Consider the following 27,943-nt stretch of genomic DNA (forward strand, 5'->3'; position numbering starts at 1 on the left):
ATTTGGATAATCATAATTTAATAAGACAAAGTCAGCATGGTTTTATGAAGGGGAAGTCATGTTTGACAAATTTGCTGGAGTTCTTTGAGGAAGTAACATATAGGGTGGATAAAGGTGAACCAGTGGACGTAGTGTATTTAGACTTCCAAAAGGCATTTGACAAGGTGCCACACAAAAGATTATTGCTTAAGATAAAAAATCACGGGATTGGGGGTAATATTCTGGCATGGATAGAGGATTGGCTATCTAACAGAAGGCAGAGAGTTGGGATAAATGGTTCATATTCAGACTGGCAATCAGTAACCAGTGGTGTTCCGCAGGGGTCAGTGCTGGGTCCCCAACTCTTTACAATCTATATTAACGATTTGGAGGAGGGGACCGAGTGTAACACATCAAAGTTTGCAGATGATACTAAGATGGGAGGGAAAGTAGTGAGTGAGGAGGACATAAAAAACCTGCAAGGGGACATAGACAGGCTAAGTAAGTGGGCAGAGATTTGGCAGATGGAATACAATACTGGAAAGTGTGAGGTTATGCACTTTGGCAGGAAAAATCGTAGAGCAAGTTATTATCTTAATGGCAAGAAACTTGAAAGTACTGAAGTACAAAGGGATCTGGGGGTCCTGGTGCACGAAACTCAAAAGGTTAGTATGCAGGTGCAGCAAGTGATTAAGAAGACCAATGGAATGTTGGCTTTCATTGCTAGGGGGATAGAATATAAAAATAGGGAGGTATTGGTGAGACCGCACCTGGAATACTGCATACAGTTTTGGTGTCCATACTTAAGAAAGGACATACTTGCTCTCGAGTCAGTACAAAGAAGGTTCACTCGGTTAATCCCGGGGATGAGGGGATGGACATATGAGGAGAGGTTGAGTAGATTGGGACTCTACTCATTGGAGTTCAGAAGAATGAGAGGCGATCTTATTGAAACATATAAGATTATGAAGGGGTTGGATCGGGTGGATGCAGGGAGGATGTTCCAGATGATGGGTGAAACTAGAACTAGGGGGCATAGTCTTAGAATAAGGGGCTGCTCTTTCAAAACTGAGATGAGGAGGAACTACTTCACTCAGAGGGTGGTAGGTCCATGGAATATGCTGCCCCAAAAAGCTGTCGAAGCTACATCATTACATAAATTTAAAACAGAAATAGACAGTTTCCTAGTAGAAAAAGGAATTAAGGGTTACGGGGAGCGGGCAGGAATTTGGACATGAGTCTAGGTTCGGATAGGTCATGGCCCTGTGGGTAGCGGAGCGGGCCCAGGGGCCGTGTAGCCTGATCCTGCTCCTGTTTTCGTGTGTCTAATGCTGTTAGATTCAGGAGATAGTCCTGTCATAGTGGATTGGCGGTTAGGATCAGATCAGCCATGATCTTATTGAATGGCGGAGCAGGCCCGAGGGGCCAATTGGCCTACTCCTGCTCCTATTTCTTATGTTCTTATGAAAAGCGATCAAGAAGGCAGCATTTCAGCACTGAAGCAAGAACAAAAGCAAGAGAGGGAGATCTACAGGAGAGAGCTGACTTTACTTGGGAAGCAGGTGAAAGAGCTGCAGAAAGACAGGGAGAGCTACAGGAGAGAGATAGTGGCATTGGCCCAGCAGCTACAGGCCGGAGACAAGACAGTGCAGAGCCCGACTGAGCAGCTGCACTCTTCCACTGAGCAACAGCAGCAGACCCACACTACAGGGAGTGCCACACAGACCAACCAGCACACTGAAGCCCAATCTGCCCTCCCCCACTTTGGAACCACAGCCGAGCCGCTCACAAGAGGAGCGCACACACCAGACACAACCTCCCCAGTCCAACACACAACCTGTGAGTCCAGGCGAGAGTCACCAGCCAGTAAACACCAACAAGGCTGACATTGTAATACTCATAGACTCAAATGGGAAATTCCTCCTGGAGAAAAGCTCTTCCCTAAACATAAAGTAGCCAAGCTCTGGTGCCCAACATCATAAAAAGCCCTGAAAATGTTGTCCACAAGCCAATTAGGCTCCCCCCAACACATCATAATACACACCAGCACAGAGGGCCCAGCAGGAGAGTGTGGCAACGTCGCTCTGAACAGTGATTGAGAAGGCAAGCACCACCTTCCCAAACACTAGAATCACTGTTTCCACACTGTTGCCGAGAAAAGACTTTCACCACGGAACAATCCACGAGATAAATGCCAGCATAGCACGAGATTGTGAATTAAAACAAAACGTTCACCTGGCCCAACATCCCACCCTCGATGTGAAATGTCTTCGCGACCACGTCCATCTCTACAAGGAGCTAGTGCCGGTCTTTGCTAAGGCCCTGAAGGACGTTGCTCTTAACCGGGTCCACACCCAGACTGCAAGAGGAAAAGGACACGCCCCCGGCCATCAGAGCCCAGCGAGGTACAGCCCAGGACCACTACAGAGACCACCACCACACCAATCAGGACCAGAGAGGATCCCCACGTACACGCCATCAGAGCACAACACCAATGTCCGACCTGCACCACTCCTGCCCCCCAGGAGAGCAGGACAACCCCAGCCCGGCAGAGGGAGATGTGCTCAGGATGTAAGCGATACTACAGGCAGAGACAATCCATTGAGAGACATAAAGCAGATGCTCAGCACCATCTGCTCCTGCCTTGTGGATCAGGAAGCATAATGACTAGCCCTTTTCACAACTGAAAAAAAAAAGGGGTATGATTGTTAGAAAGAGTTGCAGCTATATATTCTCAGCATTTATAGACACTTGAAATGTTCTTTTTTCCTCATTTAACACGACAAACACACATACACCTATCACAGTAAAAGACCAATCTTAACATGAAATCCTTGTGCATCTCAACCTGGAATATCCAAGGCCTATGCTCTTCTGTGCTTGGCCTGAAGAGCAGGACCTCAGAGTTCCTGGATGAAATCAAAGATCTAGACATTATCATTTTGCAAGAAACCTGGTGTAGAGGAGAAGGGCCCACTGGTTGTCCCCCTGGGTACACAGAGCTGGTGGTCCCCTCCAATAAACTGCCAGGAGTAACCCAGGGCAGAGACTCTGGAGGCATACTGATTTGGTTTAAAGCAGAGCTTAGGAATTACATTGAATTTATAAAAAAGGGTGAAAACCACTTATGGCTCAAGATTAAGAAAGACATCATTTCGAGCATGCAAAATGTTTTCATTTGCGCACTCTATATCCCCCCGATAGAATCCCCGTACTTCAAAGAGGACACCTTCTCCAACATTGAGAGGGAGATTAACCATTTCCAGGCCCAGGGGAACATGTTGATCTGTGGTGACCTAAGAACTGGCGAAGAACCAGACTTTATCAGTACTCAGGGGAATAATTACATATTTGGGAATAACCATTTTGATCTCCGTTTTCATTCACACAGGAATAACTACGACAGACAAATGCAAATGGAAAGCAGCTCCTGCAGCTCTGCCGAAGCCTGGGTCTGTACATTGTCAATGGTAGGTTCAGAGGAGACTCCCTAGGAAGATCGACCTATTCTTCACCTCTTGGCATCAGCACCGTAGACTATATGATTACAGATCTGGACCCATCCTCTTTCAGAGCATTCACAGTCAAACCACTAACACCACTGTCAGATCACAGCCAAATTACTGCATATCTTAAAAGGACAGAAACAACCAACACAGACCAGTAAGCTGTACAACATTAAAAAATCCTACAGATGGGCCCAAAACAGCATGGAAAAATACCAGAAAGCAATTAGCAGTCAATCAACTCAATCTCTCTTGGACACCTTTCTGGAAAACACATATACTCACAATAAAGAAGGCGTAAACCTGGCAGTGAATAACCTAAATAATATTTTTGATAATTTGGCATCAATGTCGAACTTGAAATCTCACAAGAGTAAACCCAAAGCACAAAACCACGAAAAATGGTTTGATTCAGACTGTCATAACATGAGGAAAAAACTCAGAAAAATATCAAACCAAAAACACAGACAACCAGAAAATGAGGAATTACGCCTTGCTTATTGTCAGGCACTAACACAATCAGAACCAAGAAAGAACAGTATATTAAGAATACAGTCATCTCCATTGAGGAATCCATTGATTCCAATTGTTTCTGGGACAACTGGAATACATTACACAAAAAGCAACACGACGAATTGCCCATTCAAAATGGAGACACATGGGAAAACCATTTTGAAAAATTATACCAGAGAAACACACTAAGCCCAGAGCAAGATCAAATATGTAAAGAATTGGAAAAGCTCGAACTGACCATAAAAGATTACCAAAACCCGTTAGACTCCCCAATAACTGAAAAAGAGATATTTGAAAAACTCATGGACCTGCGACCAAGAAAAGCTTGCGGTGCAGATGGCATCCTAAACGAGATGCTTAAACACACTGACGATAAAATGAAATTGGCTATTCTAAAACTCTTCAACTTGGTTCTGAGTGTCGGTTACTTCCCTGATATCTGGAACAAAGGACTCATAACGCCCATATACAAAAGTGGAGACAAAGTTGACCCAAATAACTATCGAGGCATCTGTGTGAACAGCAATCTGGGGAAGGTATTCTGTAGTATCATAAACCAAAGACTTATAAACTTCCTTAAGGAGCACAATGTCTTGAGTAAAAGCCAAATTGGATTCTTACCAAATTATAGAACATCGGATCATATTTTCACCCTACACACCCTAATTGACAAACATGTTCACCAAAACAAAAGCAAAATTTTTGCCTGCTTTATAGATTTCCAGAAGGCTTTCAATTCTATTTGGCACAACGGTCTATTCTTAAAACTCATTGAAAGTGGTGTAGGGGGAAAAACATATGATGTAATCAAATCAATGTATACAAACAATAAATGTGCAGTTAAAATTGGAGACAAACAAACTAAATGTTTCTCACGGGGCGTGGCGTGGCGCAGGGCTCATCTATCTCACCGACACTCTTTAATATTTATATAAATGAATTGGCAAAACTACTTGAACAATCTACAGCACCTGGCCTCGCCCTATATGACTCCAAGGTTAAATTCCTCCTCTATGCAGATGACCTGGTTCTGCTCTCACCAACTGAGGAGGGTCTACAGCAGAACCTGGATCTGCTAGAGTCGTTCCGTCAGACCTGGGCCCTGACAATAAACCCCCAAAAAAACAAAGTTCTTGTGTTCCAGCAAAGATCCAGACATCAGGGACCCAGAATAAACTTCACATTAGGAGCAACTAAAATTGAACAAACTTACAAACTTAGGCTTAAAAATCAGTTCTACAGGAAATTTTCATTTGGCTGTGAATGAACTGAAAGAGAAAGCAAAAAGGGCTTTCTATGCCATTAAAAAGTCAATCCAAATAGAAATTCCAATTGGCATTTGGCTCAAAATGTTTAAATCAGTAATTGAACCAATTGCACTTTATGGCAGTGAGGTGTGGGGTCCGCTAACACAACAAGAATTTGCAAAATGGGACAAACATCCAATTGAGATCCTACATGCAGAATTCTGTAAAAGTATCCTCCAGACTCAGAGGAAAACCGCAAACAATGCATGCAGTGCAGAACTAGGCCAATATCCACTACTAATTAATATCCAAAAAAGAGCCATCAAATTTTGGAAACACCTAAAAATGAGCAACCCCCACTGCTATCATTACAAAGCCCTGAAATGCCAAGAGATGATCATAGAGAAGAGTCCCCTCAGTCAACTGGTCCTGGGACTCAATGAAGTAACTACTAACACTACTAATAATAATCAGCCACAGGACAGTGACATCCTAGCACAGAGAATTCGACCCAACACAATTATTACTAAACAAAAAGAAAAAAATTTGACCTATTGGACAGAAACGACAAAAACCCAAAACAAACTCAATTGCTATTTGGCCCTAAACAGACAATACACCATGGCTGAATACCTGACCATGGTAAAACCTTGACAATGTACAGACTTAATGAGCATAGCCTGGCCATCGAAAAAGGCAGACACAGGCAGACCTGGCTGCCCAGAGAGGACAAGATATGCTCTCACTGCAGTCAAGGAGTGGTGGAGACAGAGATGCACTTCCTCACAACTTGTGGAAACTATCAGGACATAAGGGGAAATTTCTACCCAAAACTCATAAAAATATGCCCTGAATTCAAAAATCTGAATGACCACCAAAAACTCCCATATCTATTAGGGGAACAGAGAAAATGCGTAACTTTAGCGGCAAATTATGTTACAGCTTGCATTAAGCAGAGGGACAACCAGTGAGCATTAAATCTAAAAGATTATATGTATATTATATGTGCGTATATTTATGTATACGTGGGTATATTTGTCTATACACTGTATGTCTAGATCTGCGTGTATGTGTTCAACCATACATGTTTTTCTGTGCTTTGGCAACATAAGATGTATTTTGTCATGCCAATAAAGCAATTTGAATTGAATTGAGAGAGACTGGGAGACGGGGAGGGAGAGAGGGAGAGAGAGAGAGAGAGAGAGACGGGGAGAGGGGGAGAGAGAGAGACGGGGTGACGGGGAGGGAGAGAGAGAGAGAGAGAGAGAGAGAGACGGGGAGGGAGCGAGAGAGAGGGGGAGACGGGGAAGAGGAGAGAGAGAGAGAGGGGGAGACAGGGAGGGGGAGAGAGAGAGGGGGCGGGGGAGACGGGATGGGAGAGAGAGAGAGAGAGAGAGAGAGAGACTGGGGAGAGAGTGGGACAGAAAGAGAGAGAGAGAGGGACGGGGAGAGAGAGAGAGAGAGAGAGAGACTGGGGAGAGAGTGGGACAGAAAGAGAGAGGGGGACGGGGAGAGAGAGAGAGAGAGAGAGAGAGAGAGAGAGAGTGAAACAGGGGGAGAGACAGGGGGAGAGGGCGAGGGAGAGAGAGAGGGGGAGACGGGGAGGGAGAGAGAGAGAGAGAGGGGGAGACGGGGAGGGGGAGAGAGAGAGGGGGGGAGACGGGGAGAGAGAGAGAGAGAGAGAGAGAGACTGGGGGAGAGAGTGGGACAGAAAGAGAGAGAGAGCGACAGAGAGAGAGAGACAGCGAAAGAGAGAGAGACAGCGAAAGAGAGAGAGAGAGACAGCGAAAGAGAGGGGTGAGGGTCCAGACACGTGTAGTCCATTCCTGGGGACTGAGTAGTGGCTGCACTTTGGAACAACACAGGTGGAGGTGCAGCACATGTACAATGGCCGCTGGAAGGAGGTTGAAGCAAACAAGTTTTAGGCCCCCGGTGAAACAAAAATGAGAATTTTTTTAAATTCAGAAAATTCTTTAAAGCCGGAAAAATATACGAGAAAGTGACGTTGAATGTCCCGTGTTAAGTTGCAGTTATATTTTGCCAGGTGTTGTACTCTTTTTGAAAGAGTCTATCAGGGTTGTTTAAATCATGTTATGAGAGGGGGGGGGGGGGGAAGTTTGTGCCCCCATTTGTACTTCAGAGTCTGTGAGAGACGGAGGGAACGGCAGCAGAAAAAGAGGAAACAATTTCTCCAAAACTGATCCCAACTCATCACCAAGGCTGGGGATAGATAACCTCACCACCTTCGTAAGAAGTTTAACCACTTTATTCCCTTTCCTATTTGAGCTCCGTTTGGAAATAGAGTTTATTTTATTATTTTTTGTTGTATGTTTAATGACAGCATTGAAGAGGGAAAGATAAACTTGGAGCAACATCTGTCAAAGCTGCAACGAGACTTGAAAGAATTTAAAGATTTTAATGAACTTTTAACAAAAAAATGTTAAAAACACTTTTCCCCCCCCCTAAGTTTTGAATATGATTTTGGAAGAAACAGAAATAAAAATCAATTTTCTCCTCATCGAAACCAAGTTTCAACTAGGTCTTGAAGTCCAAACGCTTTTAAAGAGGCTCTGAAATGCTTAAAACATTTAAAAATTGATATTTCTCAATATTTGATTTTGAATGATCGACTGAAGTGAGTAGCTTTTCACAAACATGCAACCATTCTGTTGAGGGGGGGGGGGGGCGGGGAGGGTTTGTAGCCGTTGCATATTACTTTCTATTGACTTTTAAAAAAATATTAAGATGTTTAGGAAGAGAACCAAAAAAGGGGAAAAACACAAACCATTTTATTTTGTCTGTCGTTCTATAGTCCTAACAAGTCCCAAGAATAATGTAAATATAGATTTCCTCTTAAACGTTTAGTGGAGTGTTAATAGAAACATGAGTTATGTAATGATGTATAAAAATTGCAAGAAGCTACTTTAGAAGAAACTACTATTTGTTTATTGAGAAAGACACAGAAAATACTTTGATTAAACTGATAATGTACAATTTTGATTTGGTATAAATGTTTGAAATAGGAGATTAAAAATTGAGTGTACAGTGAAGTTTGTTTCCCACTATTTAATTGGGAAGTACCTAAAATAATTCAACACTTTTCATGGTAAGAGCAGGGGTTAATATTGTGGAGAATGTTTGAGAGAAATACATTGGAAGCGAAATTCGTAAATTAACATCTTTACGTCAAAATATTAGTAAACATTTCCAAGTCAGCCTGATTGGTTCTCCTGTCCAAGAAGAAAGATAAATATTTATTCTGTTAAATCATAGCTTTTCCTGCTTTTTGTTTTTAATTCGGTGGCGCAAATTGTGTATGTGTTTTTCTGCACTTGTGAATAAGTGCTGCATTTCTGAGATGTTACATGGAGGGTGTGCTGGTTCAAGTAGACATTTATTAATGGAAGTGATCGATGTTGGAAATACGGATACCTGTTTTAGTTCAATTCTTTTTAATACTGTGAACTAAAGAACCACAGCACTTTATATTTGTTGGTTGTCTGGTTGCATTGTGATTAATAATCTAATTATTTATGTGGACGTACAGCATGTCAGTACCGTAAGAAAGCCGCTGCTTGTGCAGCCACTGCTATAGTGACATGAGGGATGAGCTAATACGTTGAAAACCTTTAAAATTAATACAGATTGCACAAATAGATGTGGCTCTTTCAGCTCACCTTGGGCTTTTGGATTGTTTGTCGATGCATAACCGTGTAACTGAGTGACGTTTCTGAAGTGTTAATGCATTATTTTGCAGTTCTTTTATACCCCAGTCATTTCTGACAAGTAATTTTTTTAAAATAGAGTTTGTACATGACGAACTAAAAGCTTTTAATTAATTCTACCGTAAACAAACTTGCAGAATGGGCATGTAAATGACAAATGAATTTCAATATAGACAAGTGTGAGGTGGTGCATTTTGTTCGGAGGAATAAGGAGGCGACCTACTCCTTGGAAAATAAGAGACTAAATGGGGTAGAGGTGCAAAGGGATCTAGGGGTAGAGATTCACAAATCATTAAATGTAGGTTAAAAAAGCCATAAAAGTGCAAATAAAGCACTGGTGTTCATCTCTAGAGGAATAGAATTCAAAAGCAGAGAAGTTATGTTAAATTTGTCTAGAACCTTGTCTGATTGTCTCATGATTTGAGACGGTGGAGTGGGAATATAGCATTACTGTATGATTTGAGACAGTGGAGTGGGAATATGGTATTACTGTATGATTTGAGACAGTGGAGTGGGAATATGGCATTACTGTATGATTTGAGACAGTGGAGTGGGAATATGGCATTACTGTATGATTTGAGACAGTGGAGTGGGAATATGGCATTACTGTATGATTTGAGACGGTGGAGTGGGAATATGGCATTACTGTATGATTTGAGACGGTGGAGTGGGAATATGGCATTACTGTATGATTTGAGACAGTGGAGTGGGAATATGGCATTACTGTATGATTTGAGACGGTGGAGTGGGAATATGGCATTACTGTATATATGCTTTTACGTGACTGCTGTTGTAAAAAGGGTTGTTGTTGTTTTAAAATCTGCCCACGGACGAAAAGGTTGCGCTCAAAGGAGTTCATGGCCCGCTCAGTACCAAAAAAAATTAGAGGGAGTATTGGTCTGTAGTTACCTGGTTTCTCCCTCCCTTCTTAAATAACAGGGTGACATTTTCAATTTTCCAATCCAAAGGCACAATTCCTAGCTCTAGAGAGCTTTGGAAAATTAAGTGTAATGTTTCTGCAATTTTCTCACATTTCTTTTAATACCCTAAGGTGGAAACAATCATGTCCTGGAAATTTGTCTATCTTCTCCATTACTGTTTTCTTTACTTCTATTAAATCCACAAAGTTCCTCCCCATGTCTTATCTTTAGGCTCCCTTGTACCATTGCTATTGTATGGGCTAACATTCCCCTTTACCGCTCTCTCTCTCTTCATATACAGTATTTATTAAAAACAGGACAGCCTCAGAACTGAACAGAGTCCAAAGATGATTGGATAAATCACAAATAGTGGTTAGGTGACACCAAGGTAATGCTTTAGAAGCCCGAGATTGTAGGCGACGGGAAGACTGGTGGAGGCAAGGAATTCCAGTTTTGACATCTGGATAAAGAATGAGTTAGAGCAGAAGGAGGTTGCAATAAGTCATCATTCCAGTACATTGAAGATATGGGAAGTGAAAGAGCATTTAAGATGGCATATTTGGAGTTTGCGAGGGAAGAGTGAATGTTGATCACAGTGTAAAATTGATAAATTTAAGACAAACAAGGTTATGATAAAACGAGGTTGAAGGCTTGAGATAAGAGAACCAGGCCACAAATTGACCCTGCATAAGATAAAACAATAAAAAATGCTTGTATTATGTATCGCTTTAAGATGTAATGAAAGCAGTTTAGGTACAATAGAGAATAATTGCCATTTTTCATTCAATTTCGACTTTGAATTTAAGTCATTGAGGCTGGCGACCAGTGACTTTCCAAACAGTGAAAGCGGGAATTAAACAATTCGGGTCTAAATCACTCTATTGATACAGGTTTAACATTTTTGATTCCCGTACTCAAACCTTAGTTAAGTTGTTTAAATGAAAATGCAATCTTAAACTTTCTGTCGGCAGCGCTGAACAGTATTAAAGAGCTCGGTCATTGTGTTTTTCAGAGGTCATGTACCGGTTGTTACCCAGTATATCCATTAAACTTCGCTTTCACTGTCCGGCATTTCACTTTATTCATATTATTACTGTAAAACAAACTGAATAGGATGAGAAACTCTTACCTTCTCTCGGGATGAATTTATTCTCCTAGTCCTAATCTCTCCCAGGATCGATGCTGATTTCGGCGGAGCATTTCGTTAGCAATCGTTTTTACATGGAGCTTTCCCACCCCCATATGTTGCGGTTGGTAACATTTATAAATTATTCCTCGTGTTTATATACGGACATCAGAGGCTTGTAGTAATATTCTTTGAACGCTTCTACACAAAAGAACTGGCGAGGAAAACTGACTAGACAGGAAACTGACAGACAGGCGGACTGTCAATCACAAAGTGGGCGCAGCGAGGCCCGGGACAATGCGGGGTCCGGCGGGGCTGCAAGCGGCACCGGGGGCATTGATTCCGCTCTCGACCGCCCTCTCTCTACCCCACATTGCGCGTTTTCAATTGAACCTTTTCGCTGGGCGTCAACCTATCCCAAGTTTCCTTCTCCGCGTTTGTCAGTAACGCCGTCTCTTAAGTAAAATTATCCGTTTGCAGCACATTCCTTCGTCATTTTTCACTACTGTCTTTTTTTTTTGCCGAGTTCTACCGCGTTGGCGTAATTTTTTGCAAACTCCTACATAAAATAAAGTCTCAATGTTTTTTTCTTTGTGTTGGGTGAAGACACATTTTGCTAATAGATACTGTACACCTTTTGTAACTTTAGTGCCCATATTTAAAAAAAAGGAAGGTTGTTTTTTTACTTAGTACTTAATTGCACTGTTTCTTTTTAATGCTGGCGAATCTCCAATGGCGTTGCTCATCTTTAGGGCAAAGTTTTGTGATGTTTAGCTGCTCATTGGCTCTGCCCCTTTAAGGTTTCTGACTCGCGGGCACCCTGCAGGAATCCAAGAGTTACAGCTTCCTGTAAATTCCTCAGGTCAACTACAGTTCAGTAAATTACTTGTAATTTTCAGGCTGTGGGGTGAAATGATTTGGCGTAATTTCTCTTTTTAAAGAAGGTTTGGTTTGCATCTTGTCTGTTTGAACTTTCGTGTGTGCAAATTGGCTACTGTATTTGCCTACAAAACAGTGACTACACGCCAAAGGTAATTGATTGGCTGTAAATGCAAGTCCTGATATGTAACAAAGCTTGGCCCCTGGAGTGTGATGTGTCTTGTTTCGCACACTTTGTACAAAAATAATAAATTGCAGGACAACTGAGTATTACAGTTTAAACTCTTTTAATGAAGCATCAGGTCTGTAAGCTTTCATACATACAGCACCATGTGGACAAGATGGAGTTAGGACCCCTGGGTCTTCTAAACAATAGCAGTCCTTACAGATGCCTGCAGGTCAATGACAACTCAGCATATGATCACGTGAATATAATAGGTTTTCCTTACAGATGCCTGCGGGCCAATGATAAATCAATATGCAAATGTTACATCCCCTTTCTTTTAAAAGAAAAATGTAATGCATTACTTTCGAACCTTTCTTCTACACAATGTTCTCAGTAGCAACTACATATAAGTAAACTCAACATTTAACTAGCACTGAAAATATCTCAATGTTTCAATAACGATGTACAGTTTTTTTTAGGGCAGCGATCCGCCTACACCCTTTGGCAGTTCACAAGTCAAGGATAACTCTAGGCTTGACCTTTCGGCGGAATGACAGTGTTGTTCCTTGGTGTTCAGGAGGTGCCTGCGATTGCGGCGGTACACCTGTCCTTCTGGGGTGCGGATGTGATATGATCGCTGGCTGGATGACGACTGCAGGCTTCCAGTAGCCATGCTCCTGGATTCTGACGGATTCTCCATTGTGCAGTGGCGGCAGTAGTCTAGCTGACCTGTCAGAGTATCTCTTTTGGTGTTGCTGTCTCTGTACACGTTTTGGATGCACTTGCTTGCAGCTGACGACCTGCCAGGGCCTGTCTGGGATACGGTGAGGTATCATGGGCTCTTTGACATTTGATGGGTGGCGTTCTAGACAAATGGAACATTTTCTGACAATGTCCTCAATGTGTTTGCACATTCCGGGCCAAAACATAATGTCACGTGCTCTTTGTTTGCATTTTTCCATGCCCATATGTCCAGCATGAATTTTTGTCAACATCTCTTCTCTGAGACTGGTAGGAATGATGATTTTCTCCCCTTTGAAGACGATTCCATTGATTTGTGACAGTTCGTCTCTGTGGTTCCAGAATTCAGATATGCTCTGAGGGCATTTCCTCCTTTCCTCAGGCCATCCTTCATGTATGACTTTGCTCAGCCGTGTGAGTTGTGCATCTTTCTCTGTTCCTGCTCGGATCTCCTTCAGTTTTGAGTCACTCACAGGTAAGCTGTTGTACAACATGTGCACCTGCACATCCATGCCTTCACTGAGGCTGCTGTCCTGGTAGCTAAGAGACTTTCTGGAGAGCGTGTCTGCGACAGGAATGTCTTTGCCTGGACGGTGAATGATTGTGAAGTCATACTTCTATAGCTGAAGGATCATTCTCTGTAGCCTTGGTGGGGCTGCGGCTAGTGGTTTCCTTACGATTGACTCGAGGGGCTTGTGGTCGGATTCCACAATGACTTGTCAGCCATAGACGTACTGGTGGAAACGCTTACATCCAAACAGAATTGCATATAGCTCTTTCTCGATTTGAGCATAGTTGATTTCACTGTCTGAGAGAGATCTGGAAGCGTAGCCGATGGGCTTTCCTTCTTGCAGTAATACTGTGCCTAGTCCGTACTTTGACGCGTCCACTTGTAGTCTGAGCTCTTTGTTGGGGTCGAAGTAGGCAAGAACTGGTCCCGGTTCTCTGGTGATTAGGTCTTTCATTTTCTGAAATGCTGTGTCATGTTGTTTGTCCCACAGGAACTCATTGGATCGTTTGAGCAACTGACGCATGGGTGCATTGATTTCGGAGAGGCTCGGGGCAAACTTGGCTAAGTAGTTAACCATGCCTAGTACTGTCTCTAGCTCTGCGCGGTTCTTCGGCGGCTCCATCTTCTTGATGGCAGAGATTTTCTCTGGATCCGGCTTAATGCCATCAGTTGAGAGGCGATGCCCAAAATAACTGATCTCGGTGGATCCGATTATGCTTTTCTCGGGGTTGAGCCGGATACCTTTCTCCTGTGATCTTTGTAGCATCGCACGGAGGTTCCTGTCATGTTCCTCTCTATTCCTGCCATAGATGAGGATGTCGTCTACGATTGCGACTACTCCGTCGAGGCCTTCATAGGTTTCGTCGATCTTCCGCTGGAATTCATCCTGAGCTGAGATAAGACCAAATGGTAAACGCAGAAATCGGTAGCGTCCAAATGGTGTGTTGAACGTTGTTAGCTTAGATGACTCTTCCGTGAGCTTGATATTCCAGTATCCTGATCGTGCGTCCATTACACTGAAGTAATGTGCTCCCGCTAGCTTGGGTGTGATGTCATCTAGCGTTGGTAGAGGGTAGTGAGGGCGTTTGATAGCCTTGTTCAAATCTCTGGAGTCGAGACAGACTCTGAGCTTGCCTGTACATGGTTTCTCAACCACTACTAACGCGTTGACCCACTCTGTCGGTTCTGTTTCCCGGACGATGATTTCTGTATTCTCCATGCTCTGCAGCTCCTCCTTCAGGCGACTATGTAGAGCAAGGGGTATCCTTCTCGGTGGGCAAACCACAGGGGTTGCTGCTGGGTCAAGGTGAATAGTGCATTCACCTGGGAATAGTCCGATCCCTTTGAAAACGTCAGCAAACTCCTCCATGACTGTCTGCTTCTCAACTGGTGCTGTCAATGATAGCACTAGCTTGACGAGGTCCATGTCTAAACATGCCTTTAGGCCTAGCACTGGCGGTGCTGGAGTGTCAATAATGTAAAAGTCCAGCATCATGTCGCTTTCTTTGTACTTACATTTCATCACGCATGTGCCTTTTACAATGAGCTGCTCACCTCCATAGCCGGTCAGTCTGCATGAGGTGGGCTGCAGCTCACACTCATCCTTCAAGCTGTGATACTCACTCAGAGGAATTACGTTAACCGGAGATCCAGTGTCTAGTTTAAACTTAAGCTATTTGCCCTGTTTTCCTATCTCAATATCGGCATAAGCTTGCTCAGTCTCTGAAATCTGTTTTTTCTGTGACACAGAATCAATAAACAGTTCCTCTGCATTTGGCTCTCTATCTGGCATTTGGCTGTCACTCACTGTGTGTACTGCTTTTCCAAAAACAGTCTTGCAAACTTTAGCAAAGTGGTTCCGTTGACCACATTTAGTACATTGCCTTCCTTTGGCAGGGCAGTACTTCTTTTCTCCATGCCAGTTGTTTCCACAATATCCACAGTTTTTGAAGTGTTTTATGTCTGTGTCGCCCATTTTTAGAACTCCCGCTGTTGTTTGTTCTGAAACACGTTCTCTGGGCAGTGTTCTTTGGTGTGTATCTATTAACTGCGTGCACTGTCTGTTCACTCGAGCTGCTCGTGGCGCCGGTTATGGTTTTCAACTGTGCTTGGGCTATCTCGTGCGATCTAGCTATGTCTATAGCTTTGTCCAGCGTTAGCCCAGACCCAACATTCAAAAGTTTCTCTCTCACTTTAGCTGAATGTATTCCAAACACGATGCGGTCTCTGACCGTCTCATCTTTATCTGCATATTCACAGACTTTTACCAGCAGTTTTAACTCAGTCACGAACTGTTTAAACGACTCACTAGCTCCTTGTACTTTCTCCTGAAACTTGTACCTAGCAAATATCGTATTTGTCTTGGGCATCACATATGCTTCAAAACGGTCAAAATAACTTTTCAGTACCTTTGCTTCATCTGCGGTGAGAGACCATGTGTTAAAAATGTCTCTCGCTTTTTCTCCGATCCACAGGAGTAGGTAGCTGCATCTTTCTTCCTCCCCTTTGCTTTTCAGTGGACCCAAGAACATTAATTCCACGTGTTGCTTGAACTTGCACCATTCTCTATGTAAGTTCAAAGATCCCAATTCATTCACGCTAAGGGAGCTCCAACGATGTCCATTTCAAATCCCTGTTCTGACACCATGTCTTGTTTTGCACACTTTGTACAAAAATAATAAATTGCAGGACAACGGAGTATTACAGTTTAAACTCTTTTAATGAAGCATCAGGTCTGTAAGCTTTCATACATACAGCACCGTGTGGACAAGATGGAGTTAGGTCCCCTGGGTCTTCTAAACAATAGCAGTCCTTACAGATGCCTGCAGGCCAATAACAACTCAGCATGTGATCACATGTGAATATAATAGGTATTCCTTACAGATGCCTGCGGGTCAATGATAAATCAATACGCAAATGTTACATGATGGACATGTGGCAGATGCAAGAATTCGCTGTGTAGATTAGCCAATTCCCTATGGCATTGCTCACAGCAAGTCAGAGGATACTTTATTTTACAGCAATAGGGATTGTTATCAATACAATGCAATGGGGTTTGTGTTACAGGAAGTAAGGGTGACTTAACAAAAAAACCCCATCACACTTTTAAGACCTCTAATATAGTAATTGGATATAAGGAATGGTCCAACTTGTCTAATCGAATTGCAGTTAATCTCAGGGCCATGGTGACATTGAGCACAGTAGTTAACGATGAACATTTGGATCATTTAGAAATTAACCGTACAGAATTTGGATTATCTCAATTGAAACTGTAAAACTGTATAAAGAGTGAGAACATTGCCAATTCACCTCGGGTATCTGGGTTTGAATCCAGAGCAGGCTATGAGATGAAAGATTTCTTTCATTCCTGGCTATAAGGGTCCTACCTGAAGTGCCTAATTCCTAGTGAACTTGACCCGACAGCACAAAACCATCCTAATTTAGCACTAAATTAGCAACCTCACTGAGATCATAACAATTGCTGTTGCAGAAAGTCAAACAATGTCACATTGGTGCAGCAGAGGCTGGTCTTCTGCGGTTGGGTCTAAGATACATTGTAAGGAAGAGCAAAGCGAGCTTTATTTTGCAGCTAGCAGTGCTAGAGTGGGCCTGGAAGTGTTTGAATCTGATGCTGACTGGTAAAAGTGTTCCGCTCCCCAGCACTAACATCCCTGACCTTGATGAGAATAAAACATAGCCAATTTTAAATATATTAACACATGGTGTGCAATATTAGCATAGATAACTGAAGCCAGAGAGATGTTAAGGCATTTTTAGATTCTGAAGGTGAACCAGGAGGACAGAGCTTGAGAGGAGACTCATGGCCTACTTATGTGATTTTACAAAAAATCTATTCCATTTGAGTTTCTCTGTTCTACACAGCATTCCCTGGCAGGCTGACTTGCACCCTAGACTCCTGCCAATCCTGCTTCTCAGTTGGCTGATAAGAGTTACATGGAAAAGCCCGGTAAATTTTCTCTCTTTCTTTAAATGGTGCTTTAGCATTTCGCATGGGGTCCAAATCTCAGCACAGCAAGCTACATGTGCTACTCTCCCCCTTTAAGAAATGAGCTGGTACCCGTTCTCAGTGTAGGCAGTGTCGAAAAGCTCACAGTGCTCACTTGTTTTCAGGCTGTCTCTGAAAAATGTGGGAGCCAAGACCCAGGAAAAAGTAGATCTGGGGGATAAAAAACTGTCTGGTAAGTTTATCTTTGCTGGTGCTGTTGAATTCCTGAGAATTACACATCAGGACTCAGCAACGTAGAAGCATCATTATATTCCAGCTTTGTGCCCTGTTCTCCCCAAGTTGCTGTCTGGGGGTTTCACAGGTACATCCCCGACCCCTCGACCTCATCCAAATGGCCATTCTTCATCTGTGAGCTCAGTCAGTGCTTGATTGGCACCCCATCCACCACTTTAAACATCCACTCCCTCCATCACCGGCGCTCCGTGGCTGCAGTATGTACCATCTACATGCACAGCAGCAACTCGGCAAGATTTTTTCGACAGCACGTCCCAAAACCCACAACATCTACCATTTTGAAGGACACGGGCAGCACCTCCAAGCCACACACCACCCGGACTTGGAAATATATCGGCCGTTCCTTCATCGTTGCTGGGTCAAAATCCTGGAATCCCTCCCTAACAGCGCTGTGGGAGCACCTTCACCACACGGACTGCAGCGGTTCAAGAAGGGCGGCTCACCACCACCTTCTCAAGGGGCAACTAGGGATGGGCAATAAAAGCTGGCCTTGCCAGCGACACCCACATCCCAGGAATTAATTTTTTATAAGGCAATGACTACTGGCAAGCTGCTCGACGGAGCAGAGCATGACCGAGGAGCCTGACCCCGTCCACACCCAACATCCACACGTGCACATTCCAGCGCGTCATTAGATAGAAATCATTGTGGGAACTCGAGCTAGTTGTTCCCCTTCCTGAGCAATTGTAGATACCCCAACTGTTGCTCTGGGTGAGATCGACAAAGGACAGACTGGGGATTGAATCTGGGGCCTACTGCCTGGGCTGAGTACCCCCACTGCACTAAACCATCAAGAGAGCTCTCATAATCTGAATTGTACTTCCTCCCTGTGGGGAGCTGCCCAACTTCCACTTGTTTCCTCCTCTTCATAACTGATTGAAAAAATTAAAGTGTGGAGCATTACAGAGACAGAACATTGGTTGCAGCACTCTCACTCATAATGTTGTTAAATGTTAGTTATTTACCTGAATAAGCTGCCAGCTTATATAACCTGTCCACATTTATTACAGTCCCTGAAATGGCTATTATTTTGAAACCCCATTAATGTGTCAGCTGTGACTCAAATCAGTTTAATAGACTGCTTAAAAAAAACAATCACTCAATGGATTAATTTTGAGAGTGATGCATTTTAATTAATTAGAGAACATTCTAAAATAAAATGTAATAAATTAATGTAAAGTCTAAAAGCACATGATGCCACCAAATTCAATTACCTGGAGTACTGGGACATCCAGATAATTACAAAAACAAATTGTATTTTTTGAAGTCCCAAGTCTGAAGACAATCTTAATTATCTGTATTCAGAATGCTAATACGGGAGGCATTAGCACAGTATCATCTCGTAGCTGCTGTTTAGTGTATTAATCAAAGTGCTGATCTGGACAAATGTTGTGCCCAGATGTTCAACCCTTTTCATTCACTGTTTTGTACAAATTGTAAAACTGGCTGCAGTTTGTGTGTCTGAAAATCAACAAGTAAGTGCACTATTGCTCATTTTCTTTCGTGATTACTCTTTTTCCACTGTAAGACTTTGTTCTCTCTACTTCTCTGCTTTGTTTTCAGTCTCACTCCATCACATTTAAGAATCTTTTAACTATTTTCCATAGAAAGATTTTGAAAAAAAGTTACCTTTAAATGTTGGGTTTTAAAGCATAGTGCATTTTCACAGGTTAAATAAGGGGTCTGAGAAAGTAAATAGATCAGGTGCTGAAGAGCTAGTGTTGATGTTGTTTCCCCATGGACTGCAATTAATAAATAATTAGTTAGGCTGTCGGCAATCACAAAACACCTCACACCCATTATGTTGGATGGTCATAGATGCAATTAAGTGGAAGCTAAATAAGTACGAGGGAGAAAGTAATAAAAGGATATGTTGAAAGGGTGGGATGGAGTAAATAGTGGGTGGAGGCTTGTGTGGAATATAAACACTGGCATAGACCGGTCGGGCTGTTATGGTACTGTAAATTCTATGTCTCTGATCCCTTTCTGACCATGAACGAAGTAAGATAAAACACAGAGAGATTCAAGCAGCCAGGCTGGCCAAAGATTACAAGAAGGTTAGAATGCAGGAGAAGATTGTTATGTTGTTATTCTGTTTAAGTCAAGCACGATGTGGGAAAGCATAGCGTGTTTGTTATTTTATATTATTACATGAAGACAAGTTGTACTGATTGAAATATGTGAAACCAGTCATAACTATTAATCTGTATATTCATGTGCTGTGACATAAGCAATTTAACGACTTGTCCCTGGCCTCATCTGTGTTTGCTTGATCCGTCTTCAGAGAAATTGAATTAATGTAAAAGAGACACACGTATCGACGTTGGATCGCAAGGGTTACCCTATCATGTAGTTGGATAGTCATCAGCGTACATGTAGAACCTGATATCAAGTCTTTGGCTGATGTCGCCGAGGAGCAGCATATAGATGAGATCAAAGAGGGCGCCAAGGATCTATCATAGAAACATAGAAGATAGGAGCAGGAGTAGGCCATTCGGCCCCTCGAGCCTGCTCCGCCATTCAATGAGATCATGGCTGATCATCCAAATTCAGTACCCTGTCCCTGCCTTCTCCCCATATCCCTTGATCCCTTTAGCCTTAAGAAATATATCTAACTCCTTCTTGAATATATTTAATGAATTGGCCTCAACTGCCTTCTGTGGTAGAGAATTCCACAGGTTCACCACTCTCTGGGTGAAGAAATTCCTCCTCATCTCTGTCCTAAATGGCTTACCCCTTATCCTTAGACTGTGACCCCTGGTCCTGGATGGTGTCAAGCTTCTTGAGTGTTGTTGGAGCTACACTCATCCAAGCAAGTATTCCATCACACTCCTTACTTGTGCTTTGGTAGATGGTGGAAAGGCTTTGGGGAGTCCAGAGGTGAGACAGTCACCACAGAATACCTAGCCTCTGACCTGCTCTTGTTGCCACAGTATTTATGTGGCTGGTCCAGTTAAGTTTCTGGTCAATGATGACCCCCAGGATGTTGATAGTGGGGGATTCGGCGATGGTAATGCCATTGAATGTCAAGGGGAGGTGGTTAGACTCTCGCTTTTGGAGATAGTCATTGCCTGGCACTTCTGTGGTGCGAATGTTACCTGCCACATATCAGCCCAAGCCTGCGAGGCCCGACCACTCGGAGCAGCAGAGAGCAGCGAGGAGGAGCCCGGCTTAAAAACCGGCGGCAGTTGCGAGGCCCGACCACTCGGAGCAGCAGAGAGCAGTGAGGAGGAGCCCGGCTTAAAAACCGGCGGCAGTTGCGAGGCCCGACCACTCGGAGCAGCAGAGAGCAGCGAGGAGGAGCCCGGCTTAAAAACCGGCGGCAGTTGCGAGGCCCGACCACTCGGAGCAGCAGAGAGCAGCGAGGAGGAGCCCGGCTTAAAAACCGGCGGCAGTTGCGAGGCCCGACCACTCGGAGCAGCAGAGAGCAGTGAGGAGGAGCCCGGCTTAAAAACCGGCGGCAGTTGCGAGGCCCGACCACTCGGAGCAGCAGAGAGCAGCAAGGAGGAGCCCGGCTTAAAAACCGGCGGCAGTTGCGAGGCCCGACCACTCGGAGCAGCAGAGAGCAGCGAGGAGGAGCCCGGCTTAAAAACCGGCGGCAGTTGCGAGGCCCGACCACTCGGAGCAGCAGAGAGCAGCGAGGAGGAGCCCGGCTTAAAAACCGGCGGCAGTTGCGAGGCCCGACCACTCGGAGCAGCAGAGAGCAGCGAGGAGGAGCCCGGCTTAAAAACCGGCGGCAGTTGCGAGGCGTACCAAATCAACAGCAGAGGAGAGGGGTAAATAGTAATCAGTGTGTGACGTCACCAGGGAGCAGCTGGTGCAGTCGGGAGAGCAGGAGGCCAGTAACTCTTATATAGGTGGAGCTGTTGCTAAACCCGAAACACTACAGTGTAGTGTCTCCCACCCTTCCACCTCCTCTAACCTTTTAGGGGTTAGGGGAAGTTGAAAAGGTAGGTTCAATTTATTTTATTTCAGGAGCCTAACCTAGGTGGAAAAGGTTCCAGGACAGGAGGCGGCAGTGAAAATACAACACCAGAAAACAGGTAGGTGACTGGTTGGTGAGTACTTTCACAAACTTATTCTAAGTAGACTTCAATAATTAAGCTAAATCGTAGTAAATAAAAAGGTATTGTAAGGGTTAAGTCATGGAAGGGCAGCTCAGACCCGTGTCATGCTCCTCCTGTGCCATGTGGGAAATCAGGGACACTGTCCCTGACAACTATGTGTGCAGGAAGTGTGTCCAGCTGCAGCTCCTAGCGGACCGCATGGCGGCGCTGGAGCTGCGAATGGACTCACTCTGGAGCATACGCGATGCTGAGGATGTTGTGGATAGCACATTCAGTGAGTTGGTCACACCGCAGGTAAAGGCTAGCTCAGACAGTAAATGGGTGACCAAAAGGCAGGGTAAAGGCAGGAAGGTAGTGCAGGAGTCACCTGCGGTCATCTCCCTCCAAAACAGGTTTACCGTTTTGGGTACTGTTGGGGGAGATGACTTATCAGGGGAAGGCACCAGCAGCCAGGTTCAGGGCACCATGACTGGCTCTGCTGCACAGAAGGGCGGGAAAAAGAGGGATAGGGCTATAGTGATAGGGGATTCAATTGTAAGGGGGATAGATAGGAGTTTCTGTGGCCGAGACCGAGACTCCAAGATGGTATGTTGCCTCCCTGGTGCAAGGATGTCTCGGAGCGGGTGCAGAGCATTCTGAAGGGGGAGGGGGATCAGCCAGTTGTCGTGGTACATGTAGGTACCAACGATGTAGGTAAAAAGAGGGAGGAGGTCCTACAAGCTGAATTTAGGGAGTTAGGAGCTAAATTGAAAAGTAGGACCTCAAAGGTAGTAATCTCTGGATTGCTACCAGTGCCACGAGCAAATAAGTTTAGAGAGAGTAAGATAGATAAGCTAAATATGTGGCTTGAGCAGTGGTGCAAGGGAGAGGGATTTAAATTCTTGAGGCATTGGAACCAGTTCTTGGGGAGGAGTGACCTGTACCAAGGGGACGGTCTACACCTGAACTGTGAGGGAGCCGATGTCCTCGGGGTAATATTTTCTAGGTCGGTTCGGGAGGATTTAAACTAATTTGGCAGGGGGATGGGAACCTAGGTAGTGGAAAAGAGGGAAGTCATATGAAGTCAGAAATAGATGGTAGAAAGGTGAGAAGCAATAAGCAAAGGAGAGAAACACAAAGGGCCAAACTAATTCATAATGAGAGTGTGAAAAAAGCAAGCCTGAAGGCTTTGTATCTTAATGCTAGAAGCATTAGGAACAAGGTGGATGAATTAGTTGTGGAAATAGAGGTAAACAAGTATGATTTGATTGGGATTACAGAAACGTGGCTGCAGGGTGGGCAAGGCTGGGAACTTAACATCCAGGGATATACAATATTTAGGAAGGATCGGCAAAAAGGTAGGGGAGGTGGGGTAGCATTGCTGGTAAAGGAGGGGATTAATGCAATGGAAAGGAAGGATATTAACTCGGATGAAACGGAATCTGTATGGGTAGAAATGAGAAATAGCAAGGGGAGGAAAACGTTAGTGGGTGTGATATATAGGCCTCCAAATAGTAATATGGAGGTGAGGGAAGGCATAAAAAGGGAAATTAGAGAAGCGTGCGATAAGAGCACAGCTGTCATCATGGGTGACTTTAATTTACATATTGATTGGACTACCCAAATTAGTAAAAATTCTGAGGAGGAGGAATTCCTGGAATGTTTTCGGGACGGTTATCTGGACCAATATGTCGAGGAGCCGACTCGAGATCAGGCCATTTTAGACTGGGTATTGTGCAATGAGAAGGGACTTATCAGCAATCTTGTTGTACGAGGCCCCTTGGGTCAGAGCGATCATAATATGATCGAGCTCTCAGTCGAGATGGAGAGTGAGGAAATTGAATCAGAGACTAAGGTCCAGAACTTAAATAAAGGGAATTACGAGGGTATGAGACGGGAATTGGGTAAGATTGATTGGGTGGTGTTTCTGGGGGGATTGACAGTGGAGAGACAATGGCAAGCATTCAAAGATAGAATGGAAGAATTCCAGAACATGTTTATACCGGTTTGGCATAAAAATAAACCTAAAAAGGTGACTCAACCGTGGATAACGAGGGAAATTAGGGACAGCATAAAATCAAAAAAAAGGGCATATCAACTGGCAAAAAAAAGCACCAGACCGGAAGATTGGGGGCAGTACAGGATACAGCAAAAGAGGACAAAGGGATTAATCAGGAAGGGGAAAATAGAATACGAAAGTAAACTTGCAGCAAACATAAAGACAGACTGCAAAAGCTTTTATCGGTATATCAGGAGGAAAAGACTGGTAAAATCCCAAGTCGGTCCCTTGCAGTCCGATTCGGGAGAATATATAATGGAGAATAAGGAAATGGCAGACCAATTAAACTCATACTTTGGTTCTGTATTCACAAAGGAGGACACAAATAACCTCCCAGGAATATCGGCAAACATAGGGACTAATGAGAGGGAGGAGCTGACAGAAATTAGTATCTCTAGGGATATGGTGTTGGGTAAGTTGAGGGGACTGAAGGCCGACAAATCCCCGGGGCCTGATAAACTACATCCTAGGGTACTTAAGGAGGTGGCCCTGGAGATAGCAGATGCTCTAAGGATCATCTTCCGGAACTCCATTGACTCGGGAACAGTACCCGTGGATTGGAGGGTAGCTAATGTTACCCCAATATTTAAAAAGGGGGGTAGAGAGAAAGCAGGGAATTATAGACCAGTAAGCCTTACATCGGTTGTGGGCAAAATGCTAGAGTCCATTATTAAGGATAAAATAGCGGAGCACTTGACAAATGGGGAAAGGATCGGACAGAGTCAACATGGATTTACAAAGGGTAAATCGTGTTTGACTAATCTGCTGGAATTTTTTTGAGGAAGTAACTGGTAAAATAGATGGGGGAGAGCCAGTGGATGTGGTGTACCTTGACTTCCAGAAAGCCTTCGATAAGGTTCCACACAAAAGATTATCATGCAAAATTAAGGCTCATGAAATTGGGGGCAAAGTATTAACGTGGATAGAGAACTGGCTGGCGGATAGAAAACAGAGAGTTGGAATAAACGGCTCGTTTTCGGAGTGGCAGGCAGTGACCAGCGGGGTGCCGCAAGGATCTGTCCTGGGACCCCAGCTGTTCACAATATATATATAAATGATCTGGATCAGGGAATTGGATGCAATATTTCCAAATTCGCTGACGACACTAAACTAGGAGGAGGGGTGGGCTCTGATGAGGATGTCAGGAGGCTACAGTGCGATTTGGACAGGTTGGGGGAATGGGCGGATACGTGGCAGATGCACTATAATGTGGATAAATGCGAGGTTATCCACTTTGGGGGTAAAAACAGGAGGGTAGATTATTATCTAAATGGCAATAGATTGGGAGATGGGGAAGTGCAGAGGGACCTGGGTGTTCTTGTGCACCAGTCACTGAAGGAGAGCATGCAGGTGCAACAGGCGATTAAGAAGGCAAATGGTATGTTGGCCTTCATATCAAGGGGGTTCGAGTATAGGAATAGGGATACCTTACTACAGCTGTACAAGGTGCTGGTGAGACCGCATCTGGAGTATTGTGTACAGTTTTGGTCGCCCCATCTGCGGAAGGATGTTCTTGCCATGGAAAGAGTGCAACGGCGATTCACCAGGCTGATACCTGGAATGGCGGGAATGACCTACGAAGAGAGATTAAATAGTTTGGGCTTGTACTCACTGGAGTTTAGAAGATTGAGAGGGGATCTCGTCGAAACATATAAAATTATGGCAGGCCTGGACAGGCTGAATTCAGAGAGAATGTTTCCAATGGCCGGGGAGCACAGAACCAGGGGCCACAGTCTAAAAATAGCGGGCAAATCATTTAAAACAGAGATGAGGAAGAATTTCTTCACTCAAAGAGTGGTGAGCCTGTGGAATTCCCTGCCACAGAGGGCTGTGAAGGCTAATTCAATAAATATTTTCAAGAGAGAATTGGATATATTTCTGAAGGCTAAGGGGATTAAGGGTTACGGAGAAAAGGCGGGGACGGGGTACTGAACTGGTAAGATCAGCCATGATCTCATTGAATGGCGGAGCAGGCTCGAAGGGCCGAATGGCCTACTCCTGTTCCTATCTCTATGTTACTATGTTACTATGAACGTCATCCAGGTCTTGTTGCATGTGGGCATGGACTGCTTCATTATCTGAGGAGTTGTGAATGGCATTGAACACTGTGCAGTCATCAGCAAACATCCCCATTTCTGACCTTATGTTGGAGGGAAGGTCATTGATGAAGCAGCTGAAGATGGTTGGGCCTAGGACACTGCCCTGAGGAACTCCTGCAGTCATCTCCTGGGGTTGTGATGATTGACCTTCAACCACCACAACCATCTTCCTTTGTGCTAGGTATGACACCAGCCAGTGGAGAGTTTTCCCCCCGATTCCCATTGACTTCAGTTTTACTAGGGCTCCTTGATGCCACACTTGGTCAAATGCTGCCTTGATGTCAAGGGCAGTCACTCTCACCTCACCTCACCTCTGGAATTCAGCTCCTTTGTCAATGTTTGGACCAAGGCTGTAATTAGGTCAGGAGCCTAGTGGTCTTGGCGGAACCCAAACGGGAACATCCGTGAGCAGGTTATTGGTGAGTAAGTGCCGCTTGATAGCACTGTCGATGACACCTTCCATCACTTTGCTGATGATTGAGAGTAGACTGATGGGGCGGTAATTGGCTTGGTTGGATTTGTCCTGCTTTTTGTGGACAGGACATACCTGAGCAGCTTTCCACATTGTCGGATAGATGCCAGTGTTGTAGCTGTACTGGAACAGCTTGGCTAAAGGCGCGGCTAGTTCTGGGGCACAAGTGCGCTCAGCTGTTTCTTGATATCATGTGGAGTGAATCGAATTGGCTGAAGACTGGCTTCTGTGATGGTGGGGACCTCAGGAGTAGGCCGAAACAGATCATCCACTTGGCACTTCTGGCTGAAGATGGTTGCAAATGCTTCAGCCTTGTCTCTTGCACTCACGTGCTGGGCTCCACCATCACTGAGGATGGGGATATTCATGGAGCCTCCTCTTCCCGTTTGTTGTTTAATGGTCCACCACCATTCCCGACTGGATGTGGCAGGACTGCAGTCCTTCGATCTGATCCGTTGATTGTGGGATCGCTTAGCTCCGTGTATAGCATGCTGCTTCCACTTCTTAGCATGCATGTAGTCCTGTGTTGCAGCTTCCTCAGGTTGGCACCCCATTTTAAGGTACGCCTGGTGCTGCATTTCTACACTCCTTATTGAGCCGGGGTTGGTTCCCTGGCTTGATGGTAATGGTAGAGTGAGGGTTATGCCGGGCCATGAGGTTACAGATTGTGGTGGAATACAATTCTGCTGCTGCTGATGGCCCACAGCACCTCATGGATGCCCAGTTTTGAGCTGCTAGATCTGTTCTGAATCTATCGCATTTAGCACAGTGGTAGTGCCACATAACACGATGGAGGGTGTCCTCAGTGTGAAGACGGGACTTTGTCTCCACAATGACTGTGCGGTGGTCACTGCTACCAATACTGTCATGGACAGATGCATCTGTGACAGGTAGATTGGTGACGACGAGGTAAAGTAGATTTTTCCCTCGTGTTGGTTCTCTTACCACCTGTCACAGGCCCAGACTGGCAGCTATGTCCTTCAGGACTCAGCCAGCTCGGCCAGTAGTAGTACTATCGAGCCACTCTTGGTGATGGACATTGAAGTCCCTCACCCAGAGTACATTCTGTGCCCTTCCTACTCTCAGTACTTCTTCCAAGTGGTGTTCAACATGGAGGAGTACTGATTCACTAGCTGAGGAAGGATGGTAGGTGGTAATCAGCAGGAGGTTTCCTTGCCCATGCTTGACCTGAAGCCATGAGACTTCATGGGGTCCGGAGTTAATGTTGAGGACTCCCAGGGCCACTCCTTCCCAACTGTATACCACTGTGCCTCCACCTCTGGTGGGTCTGTTCTGCCGGTGTGATAGTTGTATAAATAAGGAAGGCTAGTGTGCAGTTTGTCATGGAGTGCAGCTTGGAACAGTGTGTAAACATGCGAGTTTGGTGAGTAAGGGATTTGCTGAGTAAGGGATTTGGTGAGGAGGGGAGGGAGGTGCTCCTTCCTTCTTTTTCTATCTTTGTCAGCCTCCAAGAGAGCCGGAGTTAAAAATCTGCACAAGAAGGGACAGAGAACCAATGGCAGTTCGGTTCTGTGAAACCCCCCAACCACATTCAGAGGAAAATAAAAGGTGACATCACAGGGAAAAGGCAGAGGCAGCGGACCCGAGCGGGAGTGAGAGTGGAGGTGCAGCAAATAAACATCGCGGCAGAGGAAGGCCCGAGAGCAGAGGCAGCAGACCTGACGACAAAAAC

General features: G+C 44.6%; 1 protein-coding gene across 1 annotated transcript in view; it reads right to left on the reverse strand.

Moving 5' to 3' along the window:
• LOC147103363 (transmembrane protein 200A-like) overlaps positions 1-11,403 on the reverse strand; it is a 67,760-nt gene extending 56,357 nt beyond the window's left edge. Inside the window, exon 1 of the mRNA XM_085962882.1 lies at positions 11,020-11,403. The gene's annotated coding sequence lies outside the window, so the exon portion shown is untranslated. The remainder of the gene's footprint in view (positions 1-11,019) is intronic.
• Positions 11,404-27,943: the final 16,540 nt, after the last annotated feature.

This window comes from Somniosus microcephalus, chromosome 20 (genome assembly GCF_052327205.1).
Source record: "Somniosus microcephalus isolate GS21.2 chromosome 20, FLI_Smic_1.0, whole genome shotgun sequence".
NCBI classification, from domain to species: Eukaryota; Metazoa; Chordata; class Chondrichthyes; order Squaliformes; family Somniosidae; genus Somniosus; species Somniosus microcephalus.